At 33.8% G+C, this 15,173-nt stretch overlaps 1 long non-coding RNA gene across 1 annotated transcript; it reads left to right on the top strand.

Moving 5' to 3' along the window:
* Nucleotides 1-7,431: 7,431 nt before the first annotated feature.
* On the top strand, nt 7,432-9,747 carry LOC145333514 (uncharacterized). Its single transcript, XR_013884523.1, has 2 exons — nt 7,432-7,744; nt 9,592-9,747. It is a non-coding gene; the product is annotated as an uncharacterized LOC145333514 (long non-coding RNA).
* Nucleotides 9,748-15,173: the final 5,426 nt, after the last annotated feature.

Raw genomic sequence — 15,173 nt, 5'->3', positions numbered from 1 at the left:
AATTAACTACTTCTACCTACACAACCAAATAAGAACTAATATACATCCAACAACCAAAACAATCAAGATTTTACGCGGCACGGCGCGCTGGGAAAATAAAAAGAAAGTTTGCTTTCTAGCAGGGATCTAAAGGAATATGACAATGGCCAATAAATGGATGTACATTCCCAATGATGATACACAAAAAAAATTCAGTTGATTAAAATTAGTGGTTGAAACGTTTGAACGCTCAACTTAATGAATCAACCAATCAAAATAACGAATAAGAAAACGTTATAATAAAACTTTGGGCACTAGTGCATTAAATAGCCCATTTTCCACTCTCTCTCACTGTAGCTGCGCCCCTAGCATCTAGAAACTCTATGTTTGGAGAGGTACGAAGGGACAGAAAAATAGCCTAGAACCACCCTAAGGCTTAAATCTGTACATAAATAGTATAAAATATGGGATCTATGGGAATCTTTCTTAAATAGAAGAACTCAATAAAATCTCAAGTAGCCTATAACAAAAACATTAGTATACACAAATTTATAGAAAGCTAAGAACCCAAGGTTTTTAAAATTCTCTCATTTGTTAGCTTAGAAACTTTGGATACTTTTATGAAAACTGATTGGTTGTTTCCAAACTTTTCAACCACTTACTTATTTCTATAGAAGATGTAAATCAATTTATCACTCATTGTCTTATACCTTAAAATCCCTAATCCTAGGTCCTAATTGAAAACTTGGATCATGTTACTTGTAGATGCAGTGCTGCTCTACAAGTAACATGTTTAACTTTGCTGCACCTACAAGTAACATGTTAAAGGGAGATAAAAAAAAAAGGAGATAGGCAGACAATGTTAGTTACATTTTTATTTAAAATAAGCTTTTTAGTCATTTCTAAAGAACTTCAAAACCCTAAACAACTTCCTTCATCTTGAACCAAATTTAACCAGAACCTTCTTACAAAGTTATTTGGATGAATACATGTGAAGGGATCGCTATAATGATAATGCATTTTACAATTTGGGCAACCAGATTGCTATTCAATATCATGTGTAATTATTTAATAATATTTTTGCATATATATTCAAAACCATTACTAATAAATGTTTAGCTAACGAATTAATCTTAATTGTTTCTATTTATAATCATATTAGTATCTCTATAGGGAATGGAGGGGGGATATTGCTGCACCTACAAGTAACATGTATGAGTTTGCTGCATCTACAAGTAACATGTGATAAGCGCTGCATCTACAAGTAACATGATCCGAAAATTTTGTAGACAATACCATTAAAATTTGAACAGTTTACTTGGTTCACACCCGAATAAAAAGTATATATTTATTAATTTTTAATACTGCCCCAATTCAAGATATTATTTTTCTTGCTGGTTGTTTTCGGGTGAACTGAAATTAGTTTCCGAATGTGAACACATTTTCCTAGGTGTTTCCCAATCCTATCTCAATATTTGCTACTAGCTAAAAAACCTTCAAACTTCCAAAAAAAAATCAAAATTTGAAAAATTAAAACTTTGAATGTATAATGTATAAATCGTTAATACATTCAAATTTTGATTTTTTTTTTGAAGTTTGAAGGTTTTTTAGCTAGTAGCAAATATTAAGATAGGATTGGGAAACACCTAGGAAAATGTGTTCACATTCGGAAACTAATTTCAGTTCATCTGTTTTCGTGTGGTACCGAGCAGGGACATAAGGGATAAGACAATTGCCAATAATGATGATAAACAAAAATACCCATTCTGTTTTGGGCACTTAACTAAATGAACCAATCAAATATAATTTAATAAAAGTCCCAAAAATGTTACGCCAACGAATAAGAAAATTTTGGGGACTATTGTAATAAACAGCGTAATGCCCCTCCCTCCCTGGGTACCGTGCGCTTCTGGTTGGTGTGACACTCCTTAAATTCAGGGAGGAAAGAGACATTGATCTTTTTATTACACTAGTCCATAAAGTTTTTAAATGTCGTTTTCTTAATCGTTTGCTTAACAACATTAGTCACTTTTAATGAATTTTGATTGGTTGGATTCAAGGTCGATTCATTTAGTTTAGTGTTCAAACGTTTCAACCAAAAATTGAATTTGTGTATCATCATTTGGGATATCCATCAATTTATCGGCCATTGTCTTATCCCTTTAGATCCCTGCCTTAAATTTCTAAAACGCATTTCCTAAATTTTACGTTGCCTCAGGCAAATGTATACGTATACGTTGAACTCTTGAATTATTATTGTAAAAAAAACAGAATAAATTTTATGAAAAATTAAAGCATATATATGCATTATATGTGAAGTTAATGTTTCATTTTATGTTAGGTCAGTTCTTATATGGCTAAGGCTAAGGAGAGTCCTGCAGGATTAGAGCCCTCTGCAAGAGATACAAATTGTGTTTTTGAAATGTTTAATAGCGAGGCTTTTCAATAATTAGGGTTTTAGATTTTCAAGTTTTGACACTCTACAAGACTTAATGTTAGTTTGTCCTTCCATCTGATTTTGGAGCTTCGCTTTTATGGATGTTGTCATCCTTGTTTTTTTTTATAAAGCACATAACGAATGATAAATTTTATTTCAGCATAAAGCACAACTAACAATCATATTTATAGACATTTCAATATGACATCGAAACGTATTATTATCCGCTGGATTGGAACCGGTTGTCAGCCATACTGAAAATCATGTATCGCATCGCTTTACAGAAAATTTTTCACGAATATTAAAATAAAAAGCATTATATCAATAACAGTTTTGTTATTTGTTAACCGGTCCTTCGGCCTTTTGGGACTAACAAAACACGTTTTAATCTACTGATATTTCATTTTGAATACTATGAAGCGATAAATAGCTATCAATTATTAGGTTTACATTGAATAGTTTGAAGGAGAATAATGAAATATGTTAGCACCGCACCAAGGGTAGCCGTCAGGGTTTTTCGGTTAACACTAAACAGAACAAGGATGACAACATCCATAAGTAGCGAAGCACAAAAATCTTTGGGTGGGAATACGTAGAAGTAGATTTAAAGTGTATTTATTAAAATCAAGAATAGATTTATTGCAGAAAATAAACACGAAACCTTGTTTTATTTTGTATGATGAAGACGGTTAAAGTAAATTACATACTAAATGCACATAACAATGGGAAAAATATTTTGAAACTGTTAATGCAAAAAAGTTCTAAAATTGAATCAAAAATACTAAAGAAATGGGGAAATATGTCAAACATATAAAAATAGCCAAAAACCTGCTAAAAGGCAGCTTGGCTGCCATTGTTTCTTTTCTTAAAATGCCAGAAATTTAATTTTAATATCTGTAACTGAAAAAATTTCGAAAATCTTGCCATGAACACCAAAGATATGGGGAAAAATGTGAAAAATATAAAAATAGCCAAAAACCTGCAAAAAGGCAGTCTGACCGTCATTTTTGTTTTCTTCAAACGACAGGAAATTTAATTTTGATGTCTTTAACTGAAAAAAGTTCGAAAATCTGGCCATGAACACCAAAGATATGGGGAAAAATGTGAAAAATATAAAAATAGCCAAAAACCTGCAAAAAGGCAGTCTGACCGTCATCGTTGTTTCTTCAAACGACGGGAAATTTAATTTTAATATCTTTAACTGAAAAAAAATTTGAAAATCGGACCATAAACACCAAAGATATTGGGAAAATTTGGAAAATATAAAAATAGCCTAAAACCTGCTAAAATACAGCCCGACCGCCATTGATGTTTGATAGTTAATTGTGCTCCTTAATGATGGGAATGTTGTCAAAAATTTCAGCTCTCTATCTTTTATAGGAGCCGAGAAAATCACGTTTCCCCCAATTCACTAATTACGGACGGACGGACTGACAGACGGACGAACATTGTGAATTATAGAGTAGCTTCGCTACTAAAAAGCATAATTATTTGCAAGACAATCGATATATTAACACTTTTTTGTTGGCTGATTACAATATGAGCCTCACGGCTTATTCTAAAACTTAGACTTAATAAGCCGTGCAGCTGTGGCTTTATTTTAATATGAATTAAGCTGTGCGGCTACCGCCGAATATGATATTTTACTGTGTAGCTGAGGATTACATGATCTCAGCCTCGATGCTGCGGATGAATTCTAAATTTAATGCTGCAACTAAGGCTTCTGCTTACAAAGATTAAGCCGCGCGGCTGCGGCTTGATTAAAACTTTGCAGCAATCTGAGGGCTTCTTGAAGCCGCACGGCTTATTGCGGTAGAGGCTTAGAGTGGCTTTGGCTGAATAAGGCTTAGGGCGGCTTAGGCTTATGGTGGCTGAATTGGAGATTTGTGCCTAAGCCTTCTAGTGGTAAGCTTCCGCTGCTAAGGGTGGTTGAGGCTTCGCGTGGCTTATTCTTTCTTTCAGCTGCACGGCTGCAACTAAGGCAGAGGCTTATTGGGTGGCTTAGAAAGCCTTGCGGCTGGTATAGAGACTTCTCTAAGACGCGCGGCTGATGGTGGCCGAACCAGCGGCTTCCAAACCCTGAAGTTTGGATAAAAATACCTGAAAAACCTCAGAGCTGTAAACAATTGTAAGTTTTCTAATTCCTGAAAAGACAAAATACGAAACATAAAATGATGATAAAAAACAAGGATGACAACGTCCATAAGTAGCGAAGCTTCCAAAGATAATATTCTGTGAATGATTTAATGGGAATATTTTTAAATTAAGAATGTAACCATTGGGAAACAAAACCTTGTACATGTACTTTTATAGATAGATAGTTATATGTATTTCAACATAAATAAAAATGATATTATTACAAAATTTATACATGGTTTGGTACTTTCATAATCTGGGTTAGCCGTCGCAAAAGCTGAAAATAACTATAATATAGTTTATACCATGACTGACAGACTGACAGATAAAGTAAATTACATGTGGATGTTTTTATAGGGAATATTCACAAAAATATTTAGCAGTATATCTTGGATAGTCTTACGGATGAGCTGACTCAATGACGGACAGACAAACATAGGGAATTAGAGAGTAGCTTTGCTACTAAATATCATAGCTACCTGAATAAGAATAAGAACATCAATTTTCTTGCAAAAATCTACATTGGTAACAGTATGCCTAAATGATATAAACAAGGATGTAAACATACATAAAAGCGAGGCTCATAAATCAAACAGTAGGACAAACGAACATTGATACTTTTAGTGTTTCACCATTTTATAACCAGAATATCAATTTATAAGTCTAAACAAAAGTGTATTCATATTTGTTAAAATTGTTTACATACATGATGCTGTTTAAAGACGTACTTATATTTTTAAGATTTTATTTTAGAGTTGCTTTGCTTATATCCTGGTACCTTGTTGACCTAGGAATCGAAATTTTAAAAATTTGAATCAAAAATTGAAAAGAACAATTAAAATGTGTTAGCTTTTTATAGGTTTCATCATTATTTGGCCAGAACTTGGTCAAAAATGCTCACAAATCAGACCTTTTTCGACTGGAGATACTCAAATGGTTCCCTTACAAGCCCAATCAATCAGTTTTAAGATATCTTTATATTTCAAGGAAAATTGATGAAAATACCAAAAAAAGGCAAATTTGGGTGTTACCTTTTATATGCACAGATACCATAAAATCAACAGAAAAAAATAATTATTTTTACTATTCTCTCATTTTTAAAGTTTGATTCTGTTAAATTGGCTATTCTTGAAGGGATTTATTCATTGATTAAACCATAAGGAAAAAGGATAAGAGGATGAATACTCACCCCTTTTTCGTGGTAAAATACTACTTCCCCATCCCTAAATTTAGAAGCAGACGAAAATCAAAAGCCGCCCAGGGCTTTTTGTAAGTCAATCATAAATAATAATATGAATAAAAAGAAAAGCGATATTTAGCAAACAGCCGTGGGCGGTCAGAATCATGAACAAATTTTTTTAAATAAAAATAAAATTCTATGTAATTTTTAATTAAAACATTAAAACGAAAATATCTAATCTAATATTCTTGCCCTAAATATGGAAATAGTAAAAAGTAAAAAAATATTTTTTTAATAATTTTTAATCCTCCCATTTGAAAAGTAGTGGAATAAAAATAAATTTTAGCGCGGCAACAGCGCTGAGTAGGCCTCTAGGCCCCACTGCCTATTTTCGTCTTCTAGTTGCTTCGATTCCTCTCTTTTATTTTTTTCTCTATGGATTAAACTGAAACATAATATTGAGCAGAAATTAATGTATTTCAAAGAAAGAAAATTTGGAAAATAAGAAATTTGACCCCTATCACTTCAGAGGACAGCTGCCAACCTCCAGTTGACAGGATGCAGTTAAATACTTGTTTGCCATAATAATTAGCACAAAAAGTTTTTTAATATGGTAAAAAAATGATAATCTAAATCTTAATTTTGAGGATGACTCAGATGGTATCTAAGTACATGAGCGTTATGACAACTCATCTATTGAACTATGGTCCAATTTTTGTATTTGCAGCATTCTCCAATAAAAAGAAATCCCAAAACATACAATCATGGTTTTTAAATTCTCCAATTCATAAGGTTAATACAGTAGTTTTTGAAAGATGGTTATATTTCCTGTTACAACTTTTAATTGGAGGCTGCTACAAATACAAAAAAATTGGACCATAGTTCAATAGATGAGTTGTCATAACGATCATGTACTTGGATACCATCTAGGTCATCATCACCAACAGCAAGAGCGTTTTTAAGATCATCATCCCCAAAATTAAGGTTTAGATTATCATTTTTTAACCATATTAAAAAACTTTTTTTTCACTTTTTGGGCTAATTATTATTGCTAACAAGTATTTAACTGCATCCTGTTAACTGGAAGTTGGCAGCTGTCCTCTGAAGTGATAGAGGTATAATTTCTTATTTTCCAAATTTTCTTTCTTTAAAATACATTAATTTCTGCCCAATATTATGTTTCTGTTTAATCAATGCATAAATCCCTTCAAAATTAGCCAATTCAAATTGGGGTTTCTCCTTTGATTCTCCTTTGATTTCAAGTGATCATCTAGAGAACCAAAGGGTAAGAATGATGGGATGCAATACACTAACGCCCAATGGTTGATATTAGGTTAATTAACATTCAATAGTTAACCAACCCTTTGACCTTTGTCTGAGAAATCCTAATTGTACATGGTACTGAGTTGCGCCTGTTTATGGGCCAAGGCATTCCCTATACTCTAACTATCTATATCAAGCACCTGATATAGCAGCAGTAGGAAACAATTTTATTGTCTTTAGTCATGACGCAGTGTCGGACCGAGATTCGAACTTCCCTGACGACAAGCAGATGCACTACGTGTTGAGTTGAGCCATTAGTTATTAGTTATCCTTTGTGGAAGCAACATCTCCTACCAACATTTATGTCTGTAGAGTAGCTTCTACATAGCTCAACCCCCCCATCCAATGGTAAACTACCACATCTACCCCCCCCCCCCCCTGAAATTCTAGTTCAAACCAAACTACGTTGACAATTGAGCGGTGAATATTCAAATCTACTGCTCTCCTATTGGTTAACATTCTACCACGTCTCAGACGGTCAAATTTTTTATTGGTCAGACAATATCCCACCAAACACCATGTCGGGACAAGGAGGAACCCCCCCTCCCTCTAATTTGGCTGACAGTCTTGAAGCTGCTGTGATTCGATCAACATCTACCAGTGAATCAAATGATTTGTATACAAGGTTAGCCAAACTATTAGAACAAAAAATGAGTGCAGAGATGAACAAATTCGAGGCCAGCTGCTCGGTAAGACTTCTTTCAATTGAGGAGGGTTTAAAAGGGGTTCGCTCTGACCTTGACCTTATAAAAAATAATTATAATGCCCAATCTCAAGAACTTAGACAGGGGAGGGACAATGGGGAATTAACCCAAGAAGAATATGAAGATAGAAGATATAGTTTATTAAACGAAAAAATTGACCTAGCCATTGACTCCTTTAAAATCCGTGAGTCAAAGCAAGTGCATCTTACACAATTCATACTGTCCCAACTTTCAATGCATGAACAAAGAAACCGGTTATGGTCGGTCAGAATCCAATGCTTTCAAGACCCTAGACTACCCACCAATAGAATTACTGATGAGTATGTCTATAATCAGATCATAAAACCATCTCTTATTGACGCAATTAGATCTGGCTTTATTGAAAATTTCAACACTTCTTTTGATTATAATGTTGAATACTCCCACCCATTACCAAAGAACCGAGGCCCCCCCCAATTCATCTACCGGTTTTTTTCTCGCAGGGCATTGTATGCCTTCATGGTGAACAAGAAAGCAACTATCAACGCCCATATTAAAAGCTGCACAAACACCAGAAATATCGTCCCAGGTGCCACACCCTACAACAAAGCTTTTAAACTTAAGGCCAGCCATGACCTCTCTCAGCTTAATAGACAAGTCATGTCCTACCTGTATGGGACTGGTCTCGTTGATAATTGCAAAATCGCTGGACTGACAGTAGCCTTTAAACCAAAAGGAGAAAAAAGGTGGTACCGGGTACTTAACCCCTTTGGGTGTGATCTTTATAGTATGGTCCAACCTCTACCCCCCCTCCATGACATGGTCCCTGAAGCCCTTGCAAACGAATCAGACCTCCTTCGTCTATCCATCCAATTGAAAAAAGATGCAAAAACTGATCTCTCAGCTTTTTTCAGTGATTTGAAACTAGATCTCAAACAACTGCATGCAGCTGTCCAACCCAAACACCAGGACCGCACCACTGAAGCTGAAAAACAGAAGTCTAACAATGCATCACAACAACCTGATCTCGATTCTGCAATGGCTTTCCCCCACCTTACTGCATCTCAGACAAATACAAACACACCAGCGGCCAATAACAACCAGACTGCCAGCAGTTCCAGCCAGGCACAGAGGGACCAACCATCTAGGGGAGCTAAAAACAAAGCCAAGACTAATAAGACTTGAGCACTTCCTCTTCATTTCTATTTTATTATTTATTATTGGTTATCTCCAACAAATAAAATCTAAATATCTAAAACAGTAAACATGATTGTTTAATATTAAATAACACGTTGTATCCAGTCCACGTATTTGCCATCATACCCACCTAATTTGATATAAATAAACATGTGATTTCTTATTTATTTATGTTTGCTTTTTATGCATAAATAAATAACTGACCTTATAAATCCACAAATAGGGTTTATAATGGCAGTGCCACATTGGCTTATCCTATTATATATTGTATATAAAATAATGCAAGCAACCACCTTGCTATAATTATGCGCTCGCGCACATAGTTATACAAGTGGCGCCATTTGGCACTTGAGCAATTAACCCATTAGATTGTCTCTACTACACTACTCATTATTGTATTATTTAAAATAACAATTTATTAGCCCCAACGGCCCTTTGTTTGTTTAATTTTTATGTCTCTATGCATTTAATGCATTTTATCATTTTAACCCTAATGTACCTTACTATCTTTTAATAAAAATAACAGTTTACGTCATTGGTAAGGGTTTGAGCCACCCTAATAACTATACCCTAGTAACCTCTATATGTGTCACACAATATCTTTATGCTCGTTTTCTGATATTTATCTCCCAATATTTATATGTTCTTTTTTGTAGTTTGTGTGTGTGTTGTACCAGACCTAGTTGAACTTAATTTCGGGATGTGTTTGTCTGATTATGCTAATGGTGCTGATGGTTTTGCTGAAGGTGTCTATGGTGCCGATGGTTCTGATAGTGTTGCTATGCCCCCCTGTGATCCTCCCCCTCTTGTTCTCTATGACTAACCAGGTAGACATTGATATCTTTGAGAGCAATCCAAATTATTGTCTGGATTCAATTTTGTATGGTGATTGGGCAGAATATAGCGCAGAAATGAATATTAAAAGCAATTTTGTTTCTGAGCTAAATGCTGCTCAAGAGCTTAGTAGCAATGATAACAAGCTTAGCATCTTTTCATTAAATACTCAATCTTTATTTGCAAAATTTACTGACCTATCCTGTTTTTTGTATAACTTAAACAAAAATAACGTCTTTCCAAGTATTCTAGCCTTACAAGAAACTTGGATAACAGAAAAAATTAACCTTGACCATTTAAAATTAAATGATTATAACTGGATTGGTAGAAACCGAACCACTGCTAGAGGCGGAGGCGTCGGTTTTTACATAAATAACAACTTTAAATTTGAAGAAATTTATCCAAATTATTATCGTGAAGGTATTCATGAGAGCATATGTCTTAAAGTTAGCCAAAATAATTTCAAATTTTTCATTATTAATTGTTATCGTCCGCCCCATAGTAGCCCTGATCAATTAGAATTATTTTTTGAAATTTTCTCTGAACTAATGAACCAACTTAGCGAGATTAATGCACCCACCTTTGTTTGTGGTGATTTAAATTTGAATATTTTCGAAACCTACTCTACAAGTCATGCCACACGGTTAGTCGATTTAATGACGTATAACGGATTCTTAAATACCACCTTGCGTGCTACACGCATAACCCCCCATTCCTACTCTCTAATTGACGTCTTTTTTATGAAAAATTTTGTACCCAATCATGAAAAATCATTAATCATTGTCAGTGATATTTCTGATCACTACATTGTCTGTAATTCCTTTGATATCAAATTAAAAAAAACTGATAACAAATCTGATAATTATGAACGTTGTCTAACACATGAAGAAAATTTACTTAACTTAAATGAAGCTCTTCAAAATCAAAATTGGAATGATGTAATTCAAGCAGTTGATGTAAATGTTGCATATAATTCATTTATTCAAATATTTATGAGTCATTATGATGTTTACTGTCCTAAAAAAACATTCAAATCAAACCATAAAATCACCCCCCAACAAAAATATGCAAATAACCACTTACTTAACTGTAGAAATTTTAAGCATATGCTTTACAGTAAACAACATAAAGACAAATCAGATGAAAACATAAACAAGTACAAAAAATATAGAAATGAATTAAGGCGTAGTTTTGCAAGAGCCAAAACAAATTATTTTCAATCTTCTATTATAAAAGCTGGTACTGACAGCCGCAAAATCTGGCAAGTCCTCAGAGAAGCCATGCACATTGAAAAATCTAATGAATGCACTGATCATTTAATTGTAAATAACATTAAAATTACAGATCCCACTGAAATAGCAAATCATTTCAATTTTTTCTTTACTTCATTAGGTACTAGCTTACTTGATCAAATTCCAATAACAAATCAAAGTTTTATGAATTATTTACCAAATAGAATAAATGATACAATTTACATCCCCCCATTAGATGAACTTTCAACATTTAATACAATTACTAGCTGCTTTCCAAAAACTTCTACAGATTCTAATGGCATTGCAATGAAAACAATTATTAATTGTGCTGCGCCCCTATCTGTACCCCTTAACGCAATTTATAATCTTGCAATAAGTTCTGGTACCTTTCCAGAAGGGATGAAAATTAGCAAATGTATTACTTTATTTAAAGGGGGGGATATATCAGCTGCAGAAGATTATCGCTGTCTAAGCCTTATAGATAATTTTAGTAAGCCTCTAGAAAAAATACTTTATAAACATATTCATAATTTTTTAGAAGAGAGAAACTTCTTTTCTGACAGACAATTTGGCTTTAGGAAATCTATTAGCACAGTACACAACCTACTGAACTTGAGTAACCTCATTGCCAACACTCAAGCAGAGAGCAAGGTCTGTGGTGCTGTGTTAATAGATATAAAAAAGTGTTTTGACACTATTGACCGAAATATTTTGTTTAGCAAATTAAGCCACTATGGAATTAGGGGACAAGTTTTAGAGCTAATAAAAAGCTACTTTAATGGCAGAAAACAGTACATTTACTTTAAAGGAAAAATAAGTTCATTACGTGATATTGTCTTAGGAATCCTCCAGGGATCAGTTCTTGGTCCGTTATTATTTTTAATCTTTGTAAATGATATTGAAAATGCCATTGCAAATGCTATTTTCAATCTATTTGCAGATGACTCTTTGACTTTTCTTGCTCGTGAGAACCTGACAGAACTTATTGATGGACTACAAACAACCTTACCTCACATTGTCCAGTGGTACTCAGCAAATCGCCTTATTATAAATGCAAAAAAGACTAAAATATTAATCTTCACCACACCACGACAAAATTTCTCTCCTGATGAATTGCAATTAAAATTTTCTTTTCCTGTCTATATAAACACCAATGATTTTAATCAAAATGACCCAAATAAAATAACAAAACTTTCTCTTGTAAGTAATGACAATCAAAACAAGAACGATAAACATGCTCGTCACCTTGGAGTAGAGCTTGATGAAAAAATGTCCTATCGTTTCCACTTTGACAACCTTCACCAAAGATTGCAGCGCACTTGTTTTTCATTAAGAATAATGAAAAATATTCTTGATCGTAGGCATTTAAAGATTTTATACAATGCTTACTGCAAATCCCTCATGGATTATAGCATCATTCTTTTCACTGGTGTTAATAAAGAAACCCTCCATCCCATAAAAATAATTCAAAAAAATTGCATTAGAATAATAGCTAAATCGAAAAATAACAGGGAACATACTAAACCCTTATTTAAACAATATCAAATTCTTCCTTATAGTGAACTAATGAAATTCAACATATGCAAATTTATGCATAAATTTAAAAATAACTTAACACCTCGTATATTTGATGATTGCTGGCAATTTAATTATGATATACATGGATACCCCACACGTAATAATAACAATTTTGCTACAAGAACAAATTCAAATTCATTTATTATGAACACTCCACTTTTCCGCTTCCCACGTATCTTTAATGAATTACCAGCAAACATAAAAAACATTCAAAATGAAAAAATATTCCATAAAAAACTATTTAATCATTTGTTAAACAATATTGAATAAATTACCCTCTTTTCTTAATTTATTTTAACTAATGAATATTTTCTGTAATTTAGGTGTAATTCGGAATACTGCAGACAATCCATGTAGAACATAACTTGCGAGCAATATAATCCCCAAGTTGTAAGTCAAAAATATCCATACATTTATTTTTTACCCTACTCCACAGACCCCTTTAATCCCCCCCCCCCCCCCCCTCTATATATGTTTTATGTAAACTTGCAAAATATCTCTCTTTCTTTAAGGAGATTTTTGTTTATTTTACATGAAAAGACTTATTTTTATTTTACATTCCTAGTTTTATCTTTATTTTATCATTGTAGTCTTAATAAAGACCAAACACACTCCATAAATAACCCACTTCCATTTTCTGTTCATTCACTCTCACTTTCTGCGTACTCTACACAGCGTATATATGTACGCAATAAATTGCGTATCTAAACCTACGCAATTATTATTTTTTCGTACGCTAATATATAAATATACTTTACTTTTTTTAATTTTTATTTTATTTTATCTTAACTTCAGTATATTAACTTTTTTCTCAACTAAGCTCTACACAGTTCAAAATTAATGATATCCTCACATCTGTTAGGACTGCCTCAAAGATATCTAAAAAAATTCTCTCCTTGTCCCCTATGGGACAAGTTAACTATTGTATTTTTAGTCACCTGAACATTGAGGTTGGGAGAGCAGGGTAAATAGCACACTGACGTACCTGAACCACCTGAAACAACCTGACGCACCCTGACGCAACCGGAGGCATTTTGACGGCTTACACACCCCCCGACTGATAGCGAAACGAAGTTGAAGTACACACACACACACACACCCCGCCGCCGAACAGCGGCCATACCCATGGACAGCCAAGCCCCCATTGGAACCCCAGAAGGGTCCTGCACGCCCGCAGGACCTCTAAGAGCCGACCAGTTTTTGGCTAAGGAGGAACCAGAAAGAATGGGTCAAGTGTAACTGTCCAGCAGCTGCAGCCTACATTGATTTATTATTATAATTTTTAATAAACATATTTGTTGCTAACTCGCTGTACTGGCACCAGCAGCGAGTTAGCGCCCCTAGCTTAAAATTTTGTAATTAATAAGGTTATTATTAAGGCCATTAATGTAATGTATGTTGGTGCAAATGGTCATGTAGGCCTGCAAGCTGCCGTGCAAGAGGCGCGCAGTTGCACAGGATTAAATATCATATCATATCATATCATATCATATCATGGTCGCGGGTAAGCATCAGAGATACTATATTCTCTTATAATGGGACATTTTTATTTACTTGGATATCAAGCATAGATTTTTGTGTGCAAATTCTGATGAGCAATGAGTAATGAACATTTACTCACTATATGGTCTGTCGGTCTATCTGTGATGCTCCGTGGGATAATGTGTTTTCTCAGTGCTATTTAATATTTGCTGATAGGCTCTGCATTTTGATTCTACTGGTGTCATAGTATATTTTTGATATATGTTTTAAAAAAAGGTTAAAAACAGTTTAAGGCATGGAGGAAAGGGACATTGGACTGTAAATTTACAGTGAATTTTCTTATAGGTCCTGGGATGGTTTTAGGCTATTTATTTTTATTTTAAAATGTCTGGGTGTGGTTCTATGATATTTTTCTGCATTTCCATATCCCTTCGACAATAAAAGCATTACAGACCTACTGATCACGGACCAACCGATCACGGACCAACTGGGTTTAGAGTAAATATGCTTTGGTCAGGATAAGCATCACAAAAAATCAATCTGTTAAAAAGTAGCTGAGCCAATCAAACTTTTCCAATACAGAAATCAACGTACCGTCAGAGCATTACTGACAGACTGACGGACCAAATAGATAAAAACAGGATGTTCAAATTAAACATTGTTTTCTCCAAAAATCAGCTGTCTATCTTGAAAAGTAACCGAGAAAATCACTTTTCATTCTAAACGTGACTGACGTTCCAACATACTGTATAGGAACATTTCAAAATATAGAGTTGTTTCGCAACTAAAAATAGTTAATTTATTTGCTCAAAAAAGCTACTTATTGTCAGAATCTGTTTTCTCGTACTTATTCGAAACCGATTAGAATCCGGTGGAGTAGAATCAGCAATCATCGTCTCTAATATTTGAAAGTCTAAAAATATAAGTATCCACATTGGGCATCTTGTATTTATGAATTCGTTTGTCTTTCTTATTTGTTGAGTGTGCTTGCTTTTATTAATTTTTGAATGTTATAATATTTATTTTTATAAATCTTATAATTATGAATCATCCCCTCTGACCTTATTCCAAAAGATACGAAATAATAGACA

Source organism: Acartia tonsa, chromosome 12 (genome assembly GCF_053477335.1).
Source record: "Acartia tonsa isolate MP-2025a chromosome 12, ASM5347733v1, whole genome shotgun sequence".
NCBI lineage: Eukaryota > Metazoa > Arthropoda > Copepoda > Calanoida > Acartiidae > Acartia > Acartia tonsa.
The sequence above is the reverse complement of the archived record's forward strand: the minus strand, read 5'-3'. Positions and strand labels throughout refer to the sequence as shown.